Source organism: Monodon monoceros, unplaced genomic scaffold, assembly GCF_005190385.1.
Source record: "Monodon monoceros isolate NGI ecotype Baffin Bay Population unplaced genomic scaffold, NGI_Narwhal_1 Super_Scaffold_4, whole genome shotgun sequence".
Taxonomy (NCBI): Eukaryota; Metazoa; Chordata; class Mammalia; order Artiodactyla; family Monodontidae; genus Monodon; species Monodon monoceros.
Window position 1 is genome coordinate 79,443,538 of NW_021703781.1, and position 23,401 is coordinate 79,466,938.

Consider the following 23,401-nt stretch of genomic DNA (forward strand, 5'->3'; position numbering starts at 1 on the left):
AAAAAAATAAAAAATAAAAAAAATAATAATAATTGTATTCTCAAGGGATGAATTATTGTAGGATGAACTTATTGTCTACATGCGGTGTGCCGATGGAATATAGAGTCTGCGAAAACCTAAAAACACTTTCCCAGACGTTTCTTTGTAAGCTTTTGTTTGCAGCTTCATTATGGCAACTAGAGTCATTCTAGACACATACCAGGGGTTTATTTCACATGGTGATTTTTTCATGGTCATCTTAGTATTAATGAGTGTATACTTACATATAGATATATACGTATAGATGCATACACTTAAGGAAAAAAAATTACCCTGAGATTTTAGATGAGGTAAATTTAAAGCCATTTTGAATTTCAAAATGGAATTCGCTCAATAAGTTTAATGGTTCTAAATGCTGCTGTGGCTTTCAGCAAAAATGAACTTGAAGGTGGAGCAGGTTCAGGGGAAGCAGGTAGAAAAGTTCAAGCCAGTTGAGCTGATACCTGAGTTGACTAACAAGGTCCAATGAGTGACCAGGTAGGTAGGACCCTGGACGTTTTTGCTCGTAATGAACTGAAGCTGAGCTGGGTACCACGTCAGCCCCCTTGCATCACGTCGGGCTGTCTCCAGACGGTGTCTTCCATTGGGAGCCCCAGAACGTCTAAAAGGGCGTCTCTAGGACAGGGCGTGAGAGCTGGAGTGGGCCTTTGCCCCACGCCCTACTCACGTCCAGAGACCCTCCGTTGTTGCTCCCGAGAATGGGGCCCTCGCGGGCCGAGGTGGTGCTGTGGCCGCGTCACCCCCCTGCCCAGCACTGACCGCCTGCTCGGAACCAGCACCTCAGGTCGCCGGGCTGGGTCGAGGGTGTGGGTGACCCTCCTCGTGTGCCCCTCCCCCTTGCCAGGCGCAGGATGGGGGTCCTGCTGCGGGTTTGTTTTTACAGTGGGGGCTTGGGAACCTTGGAACAGTGAACTCTTCGATCTCCTGTTGCCATTTGGGGGTTACTGCCCTGGCAGGAGCAGGAGAGAACTGGCCAAGCGGCTCTCCTTCTCTTTACATGTATCACCTAAGTGAGCTGAAATTTAAGGGTTAGAAAATTTCAGAGCAGAGAAATTACGAAACCAGGTCAGGAAGGATCTGTATGATCTAACGAGGGGGTCAGCAGGGGGTGAGCTTATAAAATCCTGAAGTCCTGTCCTCAGTGCTTGAAGAGAGTTGGGACCACTCTCACCCTGCTGCCCCCCACCTTCCCGGCTCTGGGCCCGAGCTTGGCCATCCCCTCTGCCAGCTGGTCATGGTCATGGTCATGGTCATGGTCATGGTCATGGTCAGTCTGGGCAACCAGGACAAGCTGCAGGTAGGCACTGGGGAAGGATGAAGTCCGTCCAGTCACCCAGTAGCCCATCCCCTGTTGGACAAGCCCTGCAGAGCTGGTGGATACTCACTACTGGGGCCAGGTACCCTCCAGCTGGGTTTTGGGGTGAGGGCAGCCTCTCGCACCGCCCTGGTGGCAGGAGGTCCCCCAGGCTAGGCCCGCCTGCTGACAGTTAATGGTTGCTGTAGGGCCAGGTGTTTCTGATTTAGCTCAGTCACGCCTCCCAGGCAGGGGCCAGGTGTGGGGATTTTACATTTTAACAAGGGAGGTGGTGGATGGTTGTAATATGATTGCTAACACGGAGTTAATTGGCACTAACCCCCAGATGTGGTGACACCCCTTTCTGTCCAGCGGTGGTTGGCTTTGCTGTCTTTCTCTGTGTCCCTTAGCCAGTGAAATTGTGGTGAGCGGAAAAGGCCCACACAAGGAAAGTGCCCTGGCAGCCCCAGAGCTTCTAGAAGCTGTGAATCAACACAAGAAAAGAAACCTTTGCAAATGGGGAGGAATGGGTGCGTTTATCGTGGAAAAAATGCTTCCTTGACAAATGCTATTTTCTGTGCATCTCAGATTTTGAACACGTTTAACATCCTTTTGGGTGTCATTTTTCATCATAGTCCTCTGAGATTTAGAGCAGACCTCCCTGTTTCAACTTGGTTAGAAGCGTAGTGATAACTGAGCTCCTCCTTGAGTTCAGCACTTCCGCAGGTAACTCCCAGAACCCGGCCTGGAAGGCTCTGGCCTCTGCTCCGGCTGCGCTGTCTGTTCCACTACCCCGGGCCTGGCCTGGCCTGGCCTGCTGCTGCCCAGAGGCCCCTCTGCTCGGGCAGGACCGCTCTTCTCTCAGGCTCCTTCCTCCAGATCAGTGTGGGTGGTGTTCTCCATCTAGTTGTTTTGTTAGGCTGGTCACAAAACGGTGCTGAGTTGAACCATACGGAATTGCCATTTTGTAGGTTAAAACATCAAATATTGGAAATGTCACATCATTCAACTTCTTACCTTGGAGGATTTCTGAAGTCTAAGTAGGAACAAGTTAAGTATCTAGGTATTTCTGGCAAGAAACCGTTGAGCTGTCCTCCTGACCAGAAGCCTGGAGGCCTAGGTGGCTGCCTTTTTCTTGGGCCGCAGCAGGTGGGGTTTCTCTGTGGGAAAGAGAGGCCGCAGTTACCGGGGGTGAGGTTCGTGGTGCTGTTGAAGAAATGAAAGTGAAGCGTGAGTGTGAATAAGAAGTGTTCTAATTCCTTGTGGGATTGTCGTTTTAGTCATTTAATTTCAAAAACAAATTAACGTTTTGTTTTCTGAGTTTTGTGAAGGGAGTTTGTGTGTTGCTCAGGAGCTAGCCGTCTTGTAATGCAGTGAAGCATTTAGGGAGGTCGGGTCCTCCCTATAATATAACCTCTTAAAAAGGTCCGATTTGTTTATTTTGAATTCATTTTTCTCCAAGAAATAGTTGTTTAACGAAGCCATTATTCCTGAAATACATCTTACTCTTTCTTTCATGATAAAATATCATTTAAACTTATTTTCTGTGAATACTCCCTCACTTCTTTATATTTACTTATAAAAAATTTTTAGCTTCTTTGTATAATATACATCTTAACGCTTGTAGCCTTAGAGATCGATCGCAAAAGCAGTTGGAGTGACTAAAGAAGCGCTGTACCAAAAGCAGTATTTCACACTGAGTTCAAGAAGAGCAGGCCTGTGAAAGGCTAAGATCTGCTTTCAGACCCAGAATGTGTGTGTGTGGACACTCCCTTCCCTCTGCCCCTGAAGACCCTCCTGGGCAGGTGTGGCCAGGCGGTGGGCGGCAGGCCTGCCAGGCGTGCGGCTTTGTGCTTTTCCTGCCAGCCTGGAGTGCCCTCGCTGGGCAAGTGCCTGGCCTGTGCCGAGGACATCACAGGAGGCCGTCCCCGGGGCACATGTGGAGGCCCTTGACTGTCCTCCCTGTGCGGTCTCACACATGACGGTTTTCAACAGATGAGTTCTGAGTTTTCTTTTCAAAGTGACTGCAATGTTCCCTTTTAAATGAAATATTTAACACTTTAATAATTCCTTTGTCACAGCTATTAGCTTGTAGCTATGAAATCCAGCTGCATGACAGTAGTAAAACCTGCATTTTTTTAAAACCTGCTGGCTAGAGGGAAGTTTCCTTGCAACTTCTATTTCAGAGACTCTGTAAGGAGTCCTGTAATTCTGTATCCCCGTCAAACCCTCTTTCAAAAGGGCCTCTAGAAAACCCTACCAGTCAGTTAGGGGAAAGGCCCTTTCAGGGCACATGAATTAATTTCCCCACTGTGTCCTAAATGTGGGGTCCCACTGAGCCCCCTTCATTCAGTGCCCTGGAGGCCTGCTTTGGTGTGCATGTCGCCTTACACGCCATAAAGCCAGCCCAGTCAGCCTCCGGAGGGTGTCGCCGTGGAGAGGAGCGCGTCTCCTCTCAGGCTCCCTTCTGGGTCTGCAGCAGGAGGCAGCTCTGTGCTTTCAGGCGGTTTGTACTGGTATTTTTCCTGAATTTAAAAAAAAGGAATTACAATTTAAAGAGAAAATAGCTAAAGTGGGAGATGCTTTACAGGTCCTGGTTGATAGCCATCGCTGTTCTCGTGTTCTTTAAATGAGGGCTTCTAAAAATGGTTGACCTTGCTGAGATATTACCTGGTGGGGCTGGAAGGTTCATAAACCTTCCGGTGCCCATTTACTGATTAGAACAAGCTAAGGCTTGCACTTAAATTAAGTGGGAAGGAAACAGCTGGTGAGAACGGACTTCTTTCAACCCTAGAGCTGCTGAGCTGCTTTTCAGGGCTAATAGACGTGGAGATCTGGGTCTGTGGCCTTCTAAGGCTGAGGCTGGGAAAGGTGAAATGAAAAGACCAGATCAAAAGCCTGAGGGCGGGTGGCAGGCCACGGAGCCCAAGGTGCCGGGAAGGTGGTCGGAGGTCTCAAATCGATACAGGAGGCCACCGCCAGGAGCGGCCCATCACCTCTTTCACGGAGAGTAAAATCCAGTGTGTTTTTGTGGTTTAGAACCATGAGGGAAAAGAGATAAGTGGGAATGTTTATGAACAAAACCAAGGCAGGACTTGGTGAAAGCAAAGGATCCACGGGGTGTAGCGCGAGTCCTGGGGGCGACAGAGGTGGGGTTAAGCTGCCTTCCTCGTCGGGATGTTCGTTTGTTTGCTCCTGACCCTTCAGGGCTTCGCTAACCCGTCTCCGAGAATCCCTCCCCGCTAGGACCAGGAGGCCAGTCCCACGCCGTCGTTCGTCCCTTTGCGGAGCCACTCAGGAGAGCTCTGCTTTTCTCCAGGTGGCCCCTCCATCTGGCTCTCATGGGAGCCAGCAGCTGCCATGCATCCCTTTCCTAGTGGACGGGAGCATCTTCATGGGCTCGTCATCCTCTCCTGCCTGCCTGGCCCCTGCCCTCATTTGAATATTACATCACTTCCAGCCCCTCAGTGGAACAAAAATTAGATTCCCAGAATTCTGTGTTCCACATTGAGGGTTTCTCTGGGTTGGGGGCTCCCAGCCTGGGCAGAAGGAGCATCATTTCAGCAGGTGGGACTGTGTGAGGCCGGCCAGGCCAGCTCAGAAGCAGTCAGTGCACTTCACTAGGAGCTCTTCACCTCAGCTATCAGCAACCTTCCGGTATATTGTGAGGTTCATGGGCCAAAGAGCGTAAGGTTCCGATTATGTCTGAGGGTCATCATTTTTTCTATTTTATCTTTTTTTTTTTTTTTTTTTTTTTTTTTGGGGTACACGGGCCTCTCACTGTTGCGTCCTCTCCCGTTGCGGAGCACGGGCTCCGGACGCGCAGGCTCAGCGGCCATGGCTCAAGGGCCCAGCTGCTCTGCGGCATGTGAGATCTTCCCAGACCGGGGCACGAACCCGCGTCCCCGGCATCGGCAGGCGGACTCTCAACCACTGCGCCACCAGGGAAGCCCTTCTATTTTATCTTGATGCAGTTTCCTGCCTGGCGGTTGTCATTAGGTAACCACATGTTGAACTAGGAGAGAGTCTTGAAAGTTTCAACTCTGACTCGTTCAAGCAAACAGGTTCTTCAGGTTAGTCTGGTAGCTCAGGCCCTTCTTCTGGGAGTGTATGTATCAGAATGCTCTAGAGAGCTTGTTAACAATAGTATGCCTATAATTTCTAAAATCTTACAAGAGGCAACTATATATATATATATATATATATATATATATATACACACACACACACATACGTGTTTGTGTATCCATACGCACACACATGTATATGTAGTATATGTACCTGTGCGCTATTTTGAGAATTATTGCCTTTAAAGGAATTTATTAAAATGGATCTAGCTCTTCTGAGTGCTTTTGCTGCGTGCTTCACTCTGTACGAAGGTTAACACTCCTAATTTAATAATGATTCCGTTTGAGACGTAACTGCATACTTAAGAAGTGTTTTTGCTGTTGTGATCAACAGCGTACATAAGTTCTAGGTTGCGTGTGCATGTCTCCCTGCCTTTGGAGCTCTGCACATAGCCAGGTGAGAAGGCGGGAGAGCCCACGTATCCTTCACCTTTGAGTTGGGAAGACTGGGCGAGACAGGCGGCACGTCGACGCCTCCATTGCCGGGTATGGACGCACATCGGGACGATGCCCCCCGAGAGCCTGCAGAGAGCCTCGCCAGGTGCTGCCACGTTGCCAGGATACCCCAGGGTAGAGTGTCGGCACAAAGCTGAGCAGAGCCTTCAGAAGGCATCCCGATACTTTGACCAAAACTGTGTTTTTTCTTTGAAGTAGCCAGCTGAGTGAAGCTTTAGATTCTTCTGGAGACCCACGAGCAGTGGAAGTGGCCGTTAGAGGGGTTCTGGAAACTGACCTAATTCTCCGCGCACCTAACGTGGAACTTGTCCTGGGACCGCGGTGATAGAGTGTAAATATCCACATACCCGACAGTCGCCTTACACTTACCTTAGGGAGGAAGCATAGTAAAATGCCCGCCCCCCTCCTGTGGGGGGAGAATTTAGCCTGTCGATACCTGCTCCTGAAGTGCCGTCGTGGCTGGAACAGAACCACAGCCTGCTGGCCTCTGAGAAAATGCCTGATGTCCCTGTGCAAAGAGCCCTCTGACTGATCAGTAATTACCAGGGTATCCTGGGTAGCCTAGTTCAGTGGAAGTTTCCTCCTAAATCTAAGAGGTGGTCAGATCCTGTGTTCCCTGAGGTTTCCATAAATCAGGCAAAAAAATTGAACTCGAGAATGCCTTCCCTCAAGGCCACTGGGGTCACACGGTATAATTTAACCAAGCTCAAACGGTAACCAAAAAGCTGGTTTGAAAGTCAGCTACTTTCAAACCTTGTAGGATTTAATGGGGTCTCTATTACAAATAAATAGTACCTAAAATTGAAATTATTACAAGTGTTGCTTTTTTGGGAAAATATTCACATTAAAACATGACTATTACCTGTAGCGTAGCAATTAAACATCATACCAATGGAAGTGCCTATTAAAAATAAAAGTCACCGTGATTACGTTCACACGTTTAGAAAGATATTACTTGCAAGGTCCTCTGTTGGATTTGGGTGTATTTCACCTCAAAAAAGGAGTAGAGAATCAAGTTTCTGCCTGCTAGGGGAAGTAAATTACATTGTCACCTTCTTAATAATTTTTCATTTGAAATGAGCTTTGAAAAATAAGAATCTTCTAACAAGCCTATATTTTAAAGTGACAAACCGACTTTAAATGTCCTTCCAAGATTTTTATTCCAACTGTAGTCATTATTATACGTGTGCTGCTTCCAAAGAGATGTTTAAAGTAATATTTTTGTGGTCATAGGATGTCTATTCACATTTTACAGGCAACATTAATGTATCTTGATACCATGCTAGCGATAATAAATAGAATCATCTCTACTACCTGGGTTTATAGAGAAAATGGTATTTTAATACAACGGTGTATAGAACTGGACTATAAGTTACCAACGTTAAATGTGCATATATTGGTATAAAACTCATGGCAGTAATGCCGTCAAACTATTTGTAGGATCCCAAAGTGTAAAAACTATTACTTAATTTAAATGCTCTGTCACATAGGTTTACTTGCAGCCCTTATGTTCAAGATGACTCAGAATATAAGATTTACTGAAGGTCACGTTTCAAATGTCAGGATGGAAAAGTGAGGCATTGACGTGCAGAAGAATCACCTGTCTTTCCGAGGTGTGAGGCCATTGGTGTTGCTTTCATGACCACGAGGGGTGGGAATCTCCAGGGCAGAGCAGACCTGCTGGAGGCTCAGCTTCTGGGGCATCATGTGATGTTTTAAGGCCACATAATAAAGTGCTTCTGAAGAAGAAAACTGAAGAATGAAGTAGAGGAAGAGTCTGTTTAGCTCTTCAGTATGTCACTGAGTTATATTCAGATTTTTCCTGCCCTCAAAACACTGAGGGAAATACTGGTAATGTTTTGGGAAGGAGCATCCCTGCTGAGCCCTGCCCCTCAGCCAGCATCACTGTATATGGGATCTCTGTTACTACGGCAACTACTTTTTCCTTTCTTGAGTGCTGCTGTTTGTGTTGACACAAACACATCGTGTAAAGGACGTGTCCCGGATTTGGGGGGAGGGGGCATTGTCTGCTTTTTCCTAAAAACACACACTCCTTCCTCAGCTGCGCTGCGAGGTCCAGCAGCAGCGTGCTCTTTCAGCCTGTCCTCAGACAGTGTGAAGGAGACCCAGCATCCGTGCTTTGGAGACCCGGGGCTCACTGCTTGGCCAAGAGGTATACTTTTCATAGAGAATTCGCATCTCTTCCTCTTTGTAGAATAAAATATGCAAGAACCAACATAAATGGCATGTCCCCCCCCCTTTTTTTTCTTCAAGAATTGGGCCTTTGATGTTCAAGAGCAGCAAATATTAAAGGCCATCCCTAGCAGGCTGTAGAAACTGCACCTATTTGTGACATGTAAAGCAGCACAAATCTCGCTGAATATGATGGTATCATTAGTTTGTGAATCGCATCCTTGAAAATAACCGTGGAGGAGCCAGATCGGTTTAGAAGAAGATAACAAAATGGTTTAAGCTACTTAGGTTGAATGCCAATTATATTTTAATATTCAACTGAGCATATTTTACTAAGAAAAAAGGCCGCATTGACGCATGCATAACTCATTGGCAGCGTCGGCCAGCTGTGCCACTCTACTCTCCGGATCACTTTGTGCATTTTAGTAGCATGGTAATTTAGTAGAGAACTACCTGAGTGATGGCATTTTCAATGAGCAGGTAATCTACAGAGAATTTCTATATGGTTATGAGTTCTGTGCTTCAGCCCGGCAACACAAAAATACATCAAGACCAATTACGGTATCAACTTTCAGTGTGGTACCCTCGCCACGCAAGTGCATGTATTTCTGCCCCAGGCATTTCAAATTGCATCTAATTTGAAATCTTTGGGGTTTTAATTAAATTTCAGAATATATGGAATTCTTCATTAGTACCTGCTCTGAATAGAAGATTATGCTTCTCTCGGTTTCTCGTTAAAGAAGTAGGCTGTGGTAAAGAGCATGTTCAGGAACCAATCATTTGTGGGGCCTGGGTATTGGAACAGAAATAGTGAAATGCAAAATAATATCCAAAAGATTATTAGTCCAGGGAGAGTCTCTTGATTTGTATTTTAATGGAATTTTACATTTCTCTTAATGATTTGCAAATTGTCCTCTGATTATAAGATGCATTAAGCTTTTCACTTTAATGGCAAAGACACAGCCATTAGCAGAATTTTTTTTTTCTGTCTCCTTTTTAGAGTGCTTCCCTGCAGCAGATAAATATTGAAACCATTAACACCTTTTGATGTTCGTCACAGCCTGCGTCTTAGACCCACGCACGCACGGCTCCCAAGGTCTCTCAGTGTTAACACGTGGCTAGGGGCCCCTGACTCTCCACCCGCTGTGCTTCCTATTCTAGAATATGGGATTCGTCGCATTTAGGGTTTCATTAGTGGTCTTGTTTATTTGGGTTAAAGCTAACGCGTTTCAGTATTATTAATGGCCCCATTTGTGTGAATGAAAGCTGTGCTGTCAGCGTGGAGGTTGACGGTGGTCTGCAGGGCTGGAGCGAGGGGGAGCCTGCGCAGCCCTGGAGAATCGGGAAGGAGTGCACCCGGCACCATCTCCCCGCGCGGAGCTTGTAGAGGGCGCTGGCTGCCTGGGCTGACCGCACTCCACCCCGACCGCAGAGCACCTGCCTCTGGCTTGGCCTCTGAGATACTGTCTGCCCAGGTGGGCGGGCCACACGGAGCCACAGCAGAGGGGGAGGGCTCCAGGAGGAAGGGCGGCCCCCACCTGACTCGGTCCTGCTGGGAACCAGCCGCGCTCGGCCTCCCAGGGCCCCGAGGGGTCACTCTTCCCGACTCTTCTCCGACGGCACCCGGTCCGTTGTCCTTTCGTTCACTGCCTTGTGGATGTGGGTTGAGCACCAGAAGCTGTTGTTCATCGTGCCGTGGATACAGTTACGGATGAGGTGGGTTCTAGTGGGGGGAACGGGGGAGGGGAACGGAGAGGTGGTGAACAGACGTGGGGCTCACCATGGGTCACAGGTGGCATCCTGTGGAGCCCTGTGTTTGTCCTCAGCCCAGCACCCAGCCCAGTCCCCGTGAACGTGACAAGGAATGCGTGAATGCAGGCCGTGCCAGCCCGCTTTTGGAACTTGGCGTGACGTTCCTGGGTCTGGGTGTCCCTTGCGGATGGGCGCAGATGAGGCCCGCCGCCATTTCCTCCTTTCCCGGGGACTCTTCACTTGTGGGACGTCCTCCTTTGGTGGAACACGTACGTGAGCGCATTGGGGTTTGTGTCGGGGATGTCTGCACCGGAGAGCACGATGTTAGGGGACGCAGGCCCGCCGCCCTTGACTGAGGCTGGAGGTCTTTGTGAAGTGTAGCCGGCCTGTTGCCAGCACCCTGGACGCACTTCGTGGCCAGGTACCCTGACCTTCAGTTCAGTTGCCGGGGACTGGGCCCTCCTTCCAAGCGTGGCTTCTCGCTCTGCAGCACAGAAAGCGAGAGGACGGGGCCAGCGGGCCAGCCAGGTGTCAACACGAGGGCGTGTGTGGAGGTGTGCCTTGTGTCTGAGAAAACTGGCAGGCTTGCCTCCCTGTTGTTTCCTCCTCCTACAAGGAGAAGATAGGAAAGGCGTCCGCAATCAACGAAGGTTATGTTGATGCTTCGTTCCCTGGTAGCGAACCAGGCCTCCGAGGAAAAGCAGGGAGCCGTTGGCTGAGGCACTGCTGCATCTCTAGAGCACACACCACCCTGGGCGCGCGCTGGGACTCCAAGATGCTTCCTGGTGAATGTGCCGATGCAGGCAGCCTCCGGCGCGGCCCGGGCCCCAACGCTGCACTCAGTCGTCCGCCTGGCTGCCTCTCCAGAGCCTGTGCCCGGGCGGCCCCAGCTCCGCCTGGCTCTCCGTCTCGTCTCTGCCCCTGCCTCAGAAGCGTGTGAAGATTGACCGCGTCGCTCTCCGCTGTGCAGTAAAGTCTCATCAGGCCTGCCGTGAGGCCCCGCTCCTCCTTCCACCCAGAGGAAGACTCTTTGCTGATGGAACTGGTTCCTGCTGTCTGGGCTGGAGGGTTGAGGGCCTCAGGGAAGGTGGGATCTTACATAGCAAGTCTCCGGGGAGCCCCTTCCTGGGGAAGGCTCACGCTGGCGCAGAGGTCTACACAGGCGCTGGATCCCGAGGTGTGTGAATGCCCCAGAGCCAGGCCCCAAACCGCCTGCACCTCAAGGCTGGAGCCCTTCTCCGAGGCCTTGTGCGTGACCTCTCGGGACCCCCATCGCTCCTGCCCAGGGCTGCACACACGCTGTTTCTGAGCCTGAGTGCTTTTCTAAACCTCGGGTTTCTAAATTCAACCAGTTTAATCTGGGATCCTAGAAAGAAAACTGGAGGCTCTGAGTTTACGTTAGAGATTTGAGCTGTGTTAGCTTTCTCTCTCAGCACACGTGATGGTTCTCGGAGAACTTCTTACAGCTTGTCGGCCTTGCCCCCCTCACTGAGCTGATAAAGGCAGCGCCACGTGTGCCCGCCCGCCACTGGGTGGCGGAGCTCCCCGGAGCCCACGGCACGGCCGCACCCACCCCAGGTGAAAGGAATTGAGGGGACTGTCTCCCGCACCCATCACTCCCTCGGCCCTGCTGCTGCAGCAGAGTGGAGGGTCTGCGGGGCTCAAGGACAGCTGAGCGCAAGCAGGGCTTCGGAAGACGTGGACAGACCTCCTCTTAAACTGTAGGGGACCTGTTCTAGGCCACTTGGGTAAAGCGTAAGTTCTACTGGATGTTAGTAGATATCTCACCAGAAAAAGATTCCATGACCAAAAAGCTTGAGAAATTTTAAACAAAGCTAAACAGGTTTCTTTGTGACAGGAATTCTCAGAACCTTGAACACGTTGCTGGTCAAGAAGATGGTCAGTAAATGCCCTGACTTGCCCAGACAACCTTCTTCTACGACGCCTCTCCCTGCTGGCATCCGTGGGATGCTCATGTTTCTCAGAGCACAGCCTGGGGGACTCCAGCCTGTGGAACTGCCGTAGAAATGAGCTAGACATCCTGGGTTGACCTGTGGACGCTGGCAGGGTTTCAGGAAATGTCCGGCTTTTCAGAGGACCCTGGGAGGTGTGCGGCCCTAGCCCACCCCATCCCATCCCAGACCGAGTGCGCATGGGCCCTTTCTTCCAAGAGCTTGCGGAAGGAAGTGTGTAGGATAACCACTTCCCGGCTGCCTTGGACACTGCTGTTAAGCGATTCTTGATTGGTTGTTCCTTTTTATACTCTAGCGTCAGAAGTCCTAGAAATCACTCAGTTCAACATATCTAGTGAATGCCTTCCCCTGGACTTAAAAATAAGTAAATAAACGTCGCCCTCTTCACAGTGAAGCTGGGAGGGTGGGGATGCGGATGCCGTTCTCTGGCAGAGCCCTAGGCCAGACCACGGAGAAAGGAGTTCAGTTATCAGTCATTCAGCAAATATTTATTGAGCTATAAGCAAAGCCCTCTTTTTGGCTCTTGGACTTAGCAACAAACTAAACAAAGTTCTGAGTCTTATGGAGCTTATATTCTAGTGGGAAGTATGCAGGTGTGTGTTTGTAAGTCTATCCCATGTATATATAGATACAGATATAGATATATACCCGCTAGACCGTCAGGGAGGGGCGTCATCGCTTTGTGCAATAGAAATCAGGCCGCAGGGATGAGGGTGTGAGGGGGCTCCTTTGGAAAGTATGGTCAGGAAGGGAGGGGACGCCACAAGCATGGAATCCGGATGCTGGCAATGTCGTCGTCTTCCCTCTTATTTTAAAAGTTAATTGTCGGGGGGAGAGGAAGAAAACTATGTGAATAAATACCTTTTGAATCATTTTTTATCATATGAGAGAAAGGAGCAGTTTCAAGGGCCTCATGAAGAATAATTGCTGAGTCCACGGATGACAGGTTGGTATTTTCATTATTTTTATGAAATAGCTACTTCAGACAAAAGAATATTCATTAAGGATTTGTGAGGTATAAACAAAAAAGAGAGGACGCCTATGTACCCACCCAGGTTGAGAATGGAGCACTGTCAGCGCCGCTCAGTCCCACGTGCCCTCCCTGGCCACGTCTGCCTTCCCCCAGCCCGGCTCCATGTTTTGCATTTTGTATATGAATGGAATAACGCTGATGTCTCCCTGTGACTTGCTTCTTTCAATCAACATTTTTGTGAGACCCGTCTGTTTTCAATCCTGTAGGGATACTTCACTAGCTATAACTACTATGTAGAATCCCATCTTATGGATGTGCTGTTATTTGTTTCCTATCCTCTGTCAGTAGGCATTGGGCTTCTCCTCATTCTTTGCCTTTTTAACTAGTGATGCTACAAATACTTTAGCACAGGTGTCCCAGTGTCCAGGTGGCTGGAATCTGTGGGCAGAGTACTGGAGAAAAGGGAGCTACACAGAGAGCTTCAGAACTCAGCGTGGTGTCCTCTTGAGTCGGTTGCGGAGTGCTACTGTGTGTGCGTGGGGACCCACTTGAGACTGACAAGGAGCTACTGGGAACTGAAGTTGAACAATTCCCAGGGGAGTGAACAGCACTAGAGATGGAAAGTGTGGGAAAGTACGAGAAAAAGTTTGTTTTTTGTTTTTCATTTAAAAATGATTAACTGTTCAAAATAAAATTAATAATAATAAATTTGGGGTTTATAATATACATAGAAGTAAAATACAACAGTAACACGAAAGGTAGGACTGGGAAAATGGAAATATGCTGTCAGTTACTAGATTACTGTGAGCAAGTTATTGTATTAACTGAGGGAAGACTTTGATAAAGAGGCATATTATAAATCCTAGAATGCCGCTAAGAAACAAAACCAAAGTGAATAGTTCACAGGCCAGATCAGAAGGTAAAATAGAGTACTAATTTTTAAAGTAATCTAAAAGGAGGCAGGACATAGAGGGAAAGGAGAACAGATGGGACAAATAGCAAGTTGGTCGTAGGCAGATGCAAGCCCAAGCATACCGACATGTACACTGAATGTAAATGGTCTCAAGGTTCAAATTAAAAGGCATAGATAAACAGACTGGATTTAAGAAGCCAGACCCTACTATATATTTTCTACAATAAACAGATAATTTAAAAGGACAAAGGGTTCTGTGCAAAAAGGTAAGAAGAACAAAGGCGTGCGTATTAAAAAGGAATAAGTATACTGTCTATATTCAGATTGCAAATTGTTTACATAGAAAATCTTATAGAATTTTGAAAATATCTAACAAGTGAATTTAACAAGGTTAAGGATACAATTTTAATATGTAAGAATTAATTGATTTTACATAATAAAATTAAGAATTAAATTTTAAAAATTACAAGAAGTGTCCGAAGTATAAAGTATTTCGGATTAACTTTAGTAAAAGATATGCAGACGTCTCCACTGAACAATATAAAACGGAGAGAAGTTAAAGAGGGTCTGAATAAATGTGTAGATCTTGGTCATTGGAAAAGCCAATATTGTCAAGAAGTTAGTTCTCTGTGAGCTCTATATTCAGTTCCATCAGGCCTTTGAATTCCCAGCTGATACTAAACCTACATGGACATGCAAAGGGCCTAGAATATCCAAAGCAGCCTTGAAAAAGAATCGAGTTGTAGGACTTACATTACCTGATTTTAAAACTTAAGACAGATCTTCTATAGTCAAGGCGCTGTGGGACTGGCACAAGCCTCAAGACTTAGAGCAATAGAACATACTAGAGCTTACCACACTTTTATAGTCATTGTATCCCTGAGAAAGGCTCCAAATAGACGGATGAGGAAAGTAAATCTTTTCAAAAAACAGTGCTTAAACAACTGGATATCTCACACACACACACACACACGCACGCACGAAAAAAAATTTGTCTTGACCCCTAGCTCACGCCATACATAAAAATTGATTTGAGGTGTATCATGTACGTAACATAAAGCTGAAACTCCAAAGCTTTTAGAAGAAAACATGGAGAATATCTTCATGACTTGAATAAACAAACATTTCATACAACACTGAAATACAAAGCCAGGAAAGAAAATAGCAATAAAATAGACTTTATCAGAAGTTAAAAGACATCATTAAGAAAATGAATTGGAAAGTCACAGAGTAAGAGAAAAGATTTGCTACACGCATATTCCGTGTCAGTAGCCATGGGTTGAATGACTAAGGCAAGTGATCTAATTATAGAGCACTTCATTTAATTAATTATTATTTCCCCAGCCTGCTGCTGATGTGCAACCTTGGAGATTCATTAATCTGAGTATCAAACAAACAGTATTCCTAGATCTGAAAATCACTGTGTCAGTTCCCCGCCTTTTCCTGAGTGTCGTGTTGAGCCAGCACTGTTGACAGCCCTTTCGGAAAGTGCTTCTCCAGCGTTGGAGAGTCCGTTTGGCTGCAGGGCAATCTTTGCCGGCCATGACCACACACAGCCATGGGCGGGGGAGTCTGTCTGCTGGCTCCTACTGTGGAACAGGACCTGGTTTTTGAAGTTGGCGATCGTTTGTTGACCACTCCATAGAGTCAGAGGTATTGTCATTTATCACAGAAACTTCTGGAAGAATTTGAGCCCCTGATAATGTATGGCTTGAGACTTTTTAAAGTTTTAAGTGGTAGATGCACACGTGATACTGAAAATTCAAAATCAAATATTTTCAATTTTGTCTCTGTTGTTGAAAATGAAAAATCTTACTGTCTCACCCCCTACCTCATAATATAGTGGTGGAGTTTCAGCTGAATGAAAAGACTCAGAATTAAGTTGCTGAATTTGAAGGGGAACACAGTAGTGTTTAAGGGGATCATGGGACTTATGAGAACTATGTAATGAGGTACTTTCTATGACTGTGCAGATTTCGTTTCTGTGTTTAAAGCCCACTTTCCCAGCCTGAGATAATTGATGCTCACTTTGAGAATTTGGGAGGTATGGCAGAAACTGTTGGGACTGATTTTAGAATTGTTGTGATATGCCATCTTGTTACTATAGTCAGTTAACAAAGTCATAGGTGAAGTCAGGACTTTTGGTCCATCCAGGGTTCCCTACTGAATTATGAAATGCCATGATGCTGTCTAGGAAGGAGATGTGAGATGACCAGTCTCCACCGTGACCTTTCATGATCCTCACCCCTACTTCCCCAGCTGAATCAGAGCTGGCCCCAGGTGGCCCACAGGGTATGGAAGAAGTGACGGTATGGCTTCCGAGGCTGGGAAATGCATTGCATCTCCCAGTGCCCTCTTGGATCACTTAACTCTGAGGGAAGCCAAACCGCCATGTCGTGAAGACACTCAGCAGCCCTTTGGAGAGGTCACATGGGGAGGAACCGAGGCCCCCAGCCAACAGCCAGCAACAAATTCCCAGCCACAAAAAATGGGTGAGAAAAGAGGCCGAGGGAAGGACCTTATCGAATGCTAACTTTCTTGGGCTGAGTGGAGCGTCCAGAAGAGGCCCACACTCCGAGCAGGAAGGTGAGGGTCCTGGGAAGCAGGCCAGGGCACCAGTGGCAAGCGCTACCGTGTGGCGAGGACAAAAGCAGAATGGGAGGCAGCAGGCCCCGGCAGCACTGGGCTGCTGTGCCTCGGCTTCCCTGCTGCGGCGGGCACCGTGGGTGAGCTCGGGGGGTTTGTCTGCCCTGGGGCCTAAGGCCAGCCCTGGAAGAAGGCCACTTGGTTATACCGTCCCTCGCTTTAAAGTCTGCACTTACCGGACTGCCGGGTAAGACCCAGAATTCCCATGGCCCGCCGTGTGGCCTCTGCCGCCTGGAGCCCCTGCCGTGCTCTGCAGTCCCACCTGCACCCCTGAGCCGGCCGCTCCTCCTTCCTGGCACCCACCCGCTCAGCCTGGAGCCTGTCACCTGCTCACCCACAGGTCTCAGCCCAGGGAGCCTCTCCCTCACAGCCTGCGCTCTGCTCTGCTTCTCATTTGTATTCAGTTGTATGAACGCCAGGCATTCACCTGCTCCACGAAGGGCTTGCCCGCCAGGGAGGTCACCACCGGTTGCTGCTCATTAAATATTTATTGAATTAATGAGTAAGAAGCCAATTAGTTAATTGATAAATCCGAACACCTCACATGGGTCTTTCTTCCCTCCCGTGTGAGCCTGAGTTTGGGACATCACTATTTACTTAGGCCAGCGTGCTCCTTCTGAGGTGACATTAGTCATCCCCATACTGCAGCAAGGTGGTCCTGTGCACCCTGCCAGATACCAGTGGTCCTCAGCGGCCACTGGGCAGGGTTGGATAGTGGCCTGGGTACAGGCTCTGCCCGTTTTTCCCCAGGGGCAGCCCTGGGCTGGTGACAGCAGCTACGCCCCTCTCATGACACCTGTGGGAGTTGCAGGTACCGTCTTCATTCAGTTATGGAACGAAGTAGAGCTCCCCGAGCCCTGGGCATCCAGTCCTTCCACCGGGGCCGTCACCAGCCTCAGAGCCCACCGTCCGTGTCCCACTAGGCTCTGTGCGCTGCTCGTTTTGGTCTGCAGCCCAGACTTTCCAGAAAACCCCAGGGATGGTTGGAAGACAGTGGCGGGTTATCCCGCTTTGGTCTCTTACCTGCCCAGAGCAGGGAGAGGACCATGTCCTCATCCCTTTGTAAACAGGCGAGGACTGACTTTTCAGGGAACAGATCTGATGCGAAGTGTAAAAGGCTGAAGGACTTTAGCGTTACCTTATGGGGTTGCCACCTGCCCCAGCAGCCCCTCTCTGCACTCAGCCCTGGTCCTTGCGAGGAGAGGAGGAGACCGGGACCCGCCGGGCTGGGCAAGCGGGGTGGGGGGGCGGTGGTGTGTCCTCCCACCTCCCCATCTACCCGGGTGAACTTTCTCCGCGTGTGTTCACAGTGGGTATCCTGGCCAGGCCCTTCTCCCGCCTTTCCTGCTCATCACCCCTGCCGAGGGCACCCGTTACCCCCTTCACCCACACCTGCAGAGCCTCGCCCTCATTTGAATAGGTGAGAAACCAAAGTCAGCTGCACAATTGGAGCTGGATTCCATCACTCAAAATTCAGTCACAACTTCTTTTGAATTCTTCAGCTGCCCTGCGGCAAAGGCTCAATGTTGATACTGAGATTAATCCCCAAAGAGACCCTCATTTCTCTGCAGAGAAATTAAAGCTTGCCAGTTTTCCTTGTGCCTGTCCTTCTGACAGCTCTGTCAGTAATGATATGCCTTCTCCATGGCGTAATCCCCGTCCCACGGTAAAGAATAATTCATTAAGAAATTAAGGGCTTATGCTTCTTTCTGTTGGGTTGGTCATCCAAAGTTAGCTAAAATTATTTAACAGACCTCAGGGCTATTTCAGACAAGCTCAAGAAGCCGCATGGGTGGGGATCGTTCAGACTCACCCGCCCCCCTTTAGATTTGCCAGTGTTCCCAGAGATTGAGTTAAATGACACCAACTGGGGCCTCTGGCTGGGCCTAGGATGGTGGGTTCAAAAGGAAGCGTATTTTTAGACTTCGCAGGAGCATCGAGATTTGTGCTAATCAAGCCGGACGCTCTGGAGGGCTAGCAGAAGGCTTCTAGAAGCTCTGAAAGAGTGCACGGGCGTTCCTGAACAGGGTTGGAGAGGGGTGGGGTCCGGTATGCATACGTTGACTCGTTTTTTACAGAACACTGGTGCGTATAGCATGAAATGGCATGGATCTGAAATTCACTAGCCACTGGTACCTTTTCTGCCTCTGGACTAAAGCCACAAACGGGAAGGCGAGATTTGACGGAGGCCTCTTGTCGCTGACTCTGGGCAGAGAAAAGGACACTGATGTTGGAAAATGTTGTATCGTTTAAATCTGATTTTTCTGCCTTCCTCTTGTTTTGATAACAAGCTTGTGCCCGTGAGTTATGTCCTTCCTGTGGGGTAGGCTCGTTCAGGAGATACAGCGCAACCAGCCGAGAAAGTTGGGAGTATTTCTAAGGGGAAGGAGAAAAAAGGAGGGCTCCAAGGCAGAACACAGGTAGATGAGGTTTTCAGGGGCTGTGGGGACGTCAAAGGGAATTAGGACAAGGGAGCTCAGGCTTGATTTTGACTCCCTTTTTTACAGTGACCCTCAGTAACCCTGTTAACTCCTTCCTTCCCTCCCTCCCCTTTCGGTGGTTTTTTTTTTTTTTTTTTAATACGGCGTCTTTCTCTATATTTCCTATATTGTTCAGAAACCGTTAACACCTGTTGGGAAGTCAGTTCTTCAGGTTTGAGCTGAATGACAATTATTTGAATGGTAAAGGGTGTTAATGTATAATTATTCACGTTCATACCAGGACATTGACAGTTTAATCATTTCTCTGTAGGCTTTCTTAAGTTTGAGCTTAAAGTCTTAGGCATAATTCTTTTGTTAAATAAGTTTCGGGCGCTCTAATTATTGGGAAGGTGAATGCAAATACGCCCAGGTGCAGCTGTGAGGCTGTTGAACCCACTTCACCTGCGCCAGTCTCGCCAGGTGAGCGCGTCACGTCCCCGCAGTGGGTGAGGCAGGAGGCTCATTTCCGAGGGCTAATAGTCAATCCTTTCTGCGAGATGAGCTCTGAGATTGTGTTCTGGTGCTCCCAGGGCCAGCCGGAGCCCGCGGGGGCATTGCTATTCATGAGCTCAGAGCCCTGCTCGGCCTGTCCGGGCGTGGAAAGGGACCCGCCTTAACCCTTTATTGAGATCATCTACCTCTGGACCCCTCTGTCCTCCTCAGAACTCTTGAGGACCCCAAAGAGCTTTGGGTTATGAACACTTTATCTGTCTGCAATTTCCACGTTGGAAATTAAACCTGAGAATTTTTTAATATATTAATTTGTTCTAAAGGAACAATAATAAATTCACTGCATGTTATCAAAAATAATATATTTATATGAAAATACCTCTATCTTCCAAGACCAAAAACACTTAGAAGAGTAGCATTGTTTTGCGTTTTTGCCAGTTTCTTTCATGCCTTTGCCTTAATGGAAGACAGGTGGATTCTCATAGCTGCTCCTGCATTCAGTCTGTTGTTATCACACATCGTGTAGCTTATGGGAAACTTCTGCGTGCTTCTGGGAGAATGAGAATTTAAAAGGCAAATAAACAGCACCTTAGTATTACTGTGAAAGTAGTTTTCACCTCACAGTGCCCCTAAACAGGTCTCAGGGACCCTGAAGCTCCCCAGACTGGACTTTGAGGACCGCTGTTCTAAAGCTCGCAAATGTTTAGCGCTCCTGGAAGTTTCTCGTAATGAAATTTGTGTTGCGGGTTCCTGATTTTTTTTTTCATTTTTTCATTTTGTTTTTCTAAATTGTGTACATTAGAATTTATTCTTTTTGACAAATGCTGTATGCTAACACATATATGGAATCTTAAACCAAAAAAAAAAAGGCTCTGACAAACCTATGGGCAGGACAGGAATAAAGATGCAGACGTAGAGCATGGACTCGAGGACACGGGGAGGGGGAAGTGTAAGCTGGGACGAAGTGAGAGAGTGGCATGGACGTATATACACTACCAAACGTAAAATAGATAGCTAGTGGGAAGCAGCCGCATAGCACAGGGAGATCAGCTCAGTGCTTTGTGAGCACCTAGAGGGGTGGGATAGGGAGGGTGGGAGGGAGACACAAGAGGGAGGGGATATGGGGATATATGTATATGTACAGCTGATTCACTTTGTTATACAGCAGAAACTAACGCAACAGTGTAAAGCAATTATACTCCAATAAAGATCTATTAAAAAAAAAATTTACTCTTGGTCCACAGCTAGAGATGCGCACAGCTGTGGTGCTTGACCTGCAGCGTCCGCTTCACGTTCCTTTTGTTAACCTGTACCCCACACTCAGCCTGGCCTCCGCTAGATCAGAAGCAAATCAGAGCCCTACAGCGTGTCCCCAAGGCAGCGGGAAGGGTATTTCACATCATGTGCACGTGAGGGCCTGGGGCACAGGTCCTTCCTTCCCCTGACCTACAAGAAAGAATAACTTTTAAATTTAAAACACCGTGTATTTTCTTGTTAGCAGAACCGAGAGCCCCCCTCTGATGGGCAGGGAGTGTAAGTGTGAAACTAGCAGCAGGCTGCAGCGTGCTGACCACGGAGCTTGTTTCCCAGCCTGACGGGACGCTCACGCACGTGGGTGCCTTCCACCACGTGGGCCCCCGCTGCCCCGCCTGCCCGGACCATCAAGGCTGCACCCGTGCCTGGTGAGGGGCAGCCACTGAGTACGAGTCACCTGTGGCGACCCCGAGAGGGAAAGGCCCAGGCCAAGCAGCAGAAGGACACGAGGGTCTGCTGGGGCTCCTGTCCCCTTTCCAGACTCATTGTGGCAAAGAACGCCCCATTGTGAGGAGGGAAGGGGCAGGGATGGGATGGAGACCAGCCCTGACATCTGCGCGGCCCTGACGGACAAAGTGCTTTGGCACAGGTAACTCAAGGGACCCCCGTGTGGTGCGCGCCCCATTCCACCCCCGGGGGACCATGGTAAGCAGCCCAGCATGAACTTTCTGTAGTGAGTGCTGAGGCCTGGCAGCGAGTAGGAGCTGCCTGCCAAGGGGCCTGAGAGCCACCTGCAGAGCGTGCCTCTCAGCATCCACCCCCTCTGACCCGGGGGGCCTCCCCCCTGCAGTGGATGGTGATAGAACCCGCGGCGCGGGGGCTCCCGAGGACTGAACGAGTCGAAGCACATCGCACAGTGCCTGGTGCACAGTAAATGCTCAATAAACATTGGCACTTGTTACGACCGTCAGTGGTTTTTAAGCACATTTACCGCCATTTCCAGATGAATCTTCTTCAAAATAGCACCCATGCCCGTTTCCCCAGCTTTCCTCAGAAGATTTGGAGACCTTCTCTTTGGAAATGGCCTTCCAGCCGTCGCATCACACAGAGTTTGCCGGGCACTGACTGACTCCCTGCTGTGTACCAGGGGCTGTTAGGTGCTTCGGAATACTCTGTGTTGGCAACTTTTCTCACCCAGGAGTGGATTTGACTTTTGGGAAGTGATCCAAAATTCGGCCTACCCAACGCTGGACGCTGGTCGTTAGACCAGCAGAAATAGCTTTGCACCCCGATGAGTTGAGACCACAAACTAACAGGCCATCTTTACTTGAAGCCTTACCAGTTGGCCCAGGGGCAGTACCTGAAGAAGTAGCCAAGCATGTTCAGAGAAGGGACAGCACTTCCCAAAGGGCTCCTTTGAAAGGCAACACAGCTTCATCCCTAAGAATTCCGGGGGGTTGTCCCCCAGACGAGGGCTTGTACTGGGTGCGCCCCGTCCTTGAGGTGTTGGCGGCCAGCCGGAAAAGGAAAGCGTAAAATGATGTGCCACCCGGAGCTGCAGGTGGATGTCGGGCTTGGAACCAGATGCGCGCCGGAGGTGGTGGGTGCTGTGTGTGGTCGGGCCTAATTTTTAAGGAGAGCCTCAAAGGTGGAGGCGTTGGTGTCTCCCTTCAGGGGCAGGGAGGCCGGCTCCTCCACTACTAAAGAATTAATATTTTGAGCACGGCCACTGTTGGCCACGTGGGGCTGCAGGGTTTCTTCCATGGCTCGCCCTGCAGGCGCTGAGGAGGCTGGCTGAAGTGCAGACTCAGCCAGAGCAGAGGCCTCGGCGGAGCCACTGGGACTGGGTGGAGACGCACCCCGTAACCAAAACCAGCATGGCCAGGACGGGGCTTCATCTCACCCTCCAGGCCCGCCCGGGAGAGCAGAGCACACGAGGCCCCTGGCCAGCTGTGTGGACAGCAGTCAGGTTAGGACAAGCCGTACATCCAGGAGAGGCTGCTGAGGGCTCGGAAGCCTTGCGTCAGGTGGGAAATAGTTGGGGAGGTGGAACCAGAGCAGCGGGCTGAGGGCCGCGGGGCCAGGCCAGCTGCCTTAGCCTGCGGCCTTCCCCGCCGTCGCCGGAGAGCCCTGCACTGAGGCCCGGGGAGGGCAGAGGCGCGTCTCACCCCGGGTGAACCAGGTGCCTTAGGCGAAAGAAGCAGGAAGCTTCCTCTTTCCTTGAATGTTTTGGGACCAAGGCCATGAGTTCTGCCTTGCACACAGTTTCAGTAGCTCTGCCATTAGCTGGACGGTTATTCCAGGCTCACGCGGGAGCCATGAGGATGGGGTCTCCCTCGGGGCCTGTGATCTGGGCTCTCAGCATTGCCTGGGACCACAGAGCCCCACGCTAGGAACCAGAAGAGGCTGGCGCCGCCGTGTCCCATCGGCTGGAAGAGGGATCCTCGCCTCGGGCACTTGCAGAAGGAGCAAGTGGTAGTACACTGAGCAGCACGTGAACGTCTTCTAGACGGGAGCCGCCTGCCACTGCCGCATCAGTTGCCCGCCCCAGTGTCCCATCTGGGGGCTCACTTCTACTTGAAGAACCCCCAACTTCTCTTCGGGAAACTCCTACCCACTCTTCAAGGCCCAGCCCCCGTCAGCTCTGCTCCAGCACGGCCCTCCCCGTGTCCTTGTCCGTGTTGGAGCTCTCCATCCAATGCCACGGTTTTTTCCAGCCTGTTTTTGTAGTATGTTAGAAATAAAGGTTGTCCCCCATGGCCACTACGAGGCAGCACTCTTCCCGTGTCAGGAAAGTCCCTTACGTTCTCCAGGTAGAGCTTCTCACCCGTCCTGAGCAGCCCAGGCCAGT

General features: G+C 49.5%; 1 protein-coding gene across 9 annotated transcripts in view; it reads left to right on the plus strand.

Annotated features, from left to right (window-relative positions):
- MGMT (O-6-methylguanine-DNA methyltransferase) overlaps positions 1–23,401 on the plus strand; it is a 285,335-nt gene that overhangs the window by 239,199 nt on the left and 22,735 nt on the right. The window lies entirely within an intron of this gene.